We start from the raw sequence: 2,500 nt of genomic DNA, 5'->3' as shown, positions 1-2,500 counted from the left end.
GAACGGAAGTGGTTGTCAGTCACGTGCGTTCATAGGTGAGAATGATGATGAGTGTCACAGATCATCACATTCATCAAAGTGTTGTGCAACGTATATCTTGGAATAAGAATAAAAGAGAATTGAATAGAAAGTAATAGTAATTGTATTGAAACTTGAGGTACAGCAGAGCTCCACACCCTTAATCTATGGTGTGCAGAAACTCCACTGTTGAAAATACATAAGTGAAAGGTTCAGGCATGGCCGAATGGCCAGCCCCCTGAATGATCAAAAGACCGAATGGCCAAAAGATGTCTAATACAATAGTAAATTATCCTATTTATACTAGACTAGCTACTAGGGTTTACATGAGTAAGTAATTAATGTATAAATCCACTTCCGGGGCCCACTTGGTGTATGTTTGGGCTGAGCTTGGTCTATCCATGAGCTGAGGATTTTCTTGGAGTTGAACTCCAAGTTATAACGTGTTTTGGGCGTTCAACTCCGGATCATGACGTGTTTCTGGCGTTTAACTCCAGACACCAGCATGTACTTGGCGTTCAATGCCAAGTTACGTCATCAATTTCCAAATGAAGTATGGACTATTATATATTGCTAGAAAGCTCTGGATGTTTACTTTACAACGCCATTGAGAGCGCGCCATTTGAAGTTCTGTAGCTCCAGAAAATCCATTTTGAGTGCAGGGAGGTCAGATTCCAACAGCATCAGCAGTCCTTTTGTCAGCCTTTTTCAGAGTTTTGCTCAAATCCCTCAATTTCAGCCAAAAATTACCTGAAATTACAGAAAAACACACAAACACATAGTAAAGTCCAGAAATGTGAATTTAACATAAAAACTAATGAAAACATCCCTAAAAGTAGCTTGAACTTACTAAAAACTACCTAAAAACAATGCCAAAAAGCGTATAAATTATCCGCTCATCACTAAGTAACAAGTTTATCATCATCATACTTATACTCTCTAACTCTTCGAAATTTGTGACCTTAATTAAGTTTGTTTTCCCCTTCAACATGGTTTTCCTGTAAACAAAACAAAAAATAGTAAATAAAATATAAAACTACACATTTCTAATACTAATAATATTTAGACTAACAATAAGTGATTTTTCTCATCAAGAGCTTATTTTACACCACCACTTCCATCTCCTCCTCTTTCTCTTCCTCCCCTTTCTTTTCTCATTTGAATATCTTTAATCTCCTCATTCCTTTTTCTCTTCCTTCTTCTCCATCATCATCATTATCATCATCGTTATCGTTATCGTTATTGTTATTGTCATCATCGTCGTCCTCTTCTTATACATATAACAATTCAAATTCAGAATGCACTGAAATTCCTTAATGATGACGACACACAAAAAACTCAGTTCAAAACAAGTTTAGATCAGAATGTACCGAAATTACTTAATGATGATGACACACAAACAAACTCAATTAAAAAAAAAGCACGTACCAAAAGTACACCTTATTTAAATTCAGAATGCACCAAAAGTACTTAATGACAACTCAAAACTCCTCCTCCTCCTCCTCTTTTATATGTATAATAATTTGAATCCAAAATGTGCTGAAATCACATAAACAAACTCAATTTAAAACAAGTTCAGACCAAAATGCATCAAAATTAAATCGAGAATGTACCGTAATTCAAATCCAGAATGCACTGAACTCAAAACTCATCATGTTTCTTCTTCTTCATTATCATCATCATCATCATCATTCTTCTTCTTCTTCTTCTTCTTCTTCTTCTTCTTCTTCTTCTTCTTCTTCTTCTTCTTCTTCTTCTTCTTCTTCTAGTTTTACTCACTTAACAATAATAAAAACAAGAAAAATAAAATAAAGAAAAAAAAGAAAATGATGGTTATCAGTGGCTAAGAGAAGGGAGGTTGAATCTTAGCCCCCTTTTTGCTTAGTAACACTTGCTAGGTTTTGAAATAACTTTTGGAGACTTTTTGCTTTTTGTCTCATACCTAGCCACGAGACTTTTTCTTTTTATCTCATAACCAGGCAAGAGATACTTTTCAGTTTTATCTCCTATGCAGCAGAAACAGAAATAGAGTAGAAGAGAGAGAGAGAATCACACCACGAAATATCCTGGTTCAGCTGCCAAGTGTAATGCAGTCTACATCCAGTCTCCATCACAACAATGATGGAATTTCACTATAATCATCATGATTACATACACCAATTCTCCCTAGGAACTACCCTTCCTATCCAGGACAAGTTGGTGGACGAAATTGTGTTTCCTATTTTCTTGTAATTGGATTTTAGAAATTGGCACGAGTGGACACAACTCCGTTCAACTAACCAGCAAGTGTACTGGGTCGTCCAAGTAATAAACCTTACGTGAGTAAGGGTCGAATCCACAGAGATTGTTGGTATGAAGCAAGCTATGGTCACCTTGCAAATCTCAGTTAGGCAGATTAAAAATGGTTTATGGGTTTTCGAATAATTAATAATAAAAAGAAGAAATAATAAAAGGGATAGAACACTTATGCAGATTCATTGGT

The sequence above is a fragment of the Arachis duranensis genome, chromosome 5 (genome assembly GCF_000817695.3).
Source record: "Arachis duranensis cultivar V14167 chromosome 5, aradu.V14167.gnm2.J7QH, whole genome shotgun sequence".
NCBI classification, from domain to species: domain Eukaryota; kingdom Viridiplantae; phylum Streptophyta; class Magnoliopsida; order Fabales; family Fabaceae; genus Arachis; species Arachis duranensis.
This window is presented reverse-complemented; position numbering follows the sequence as displayed.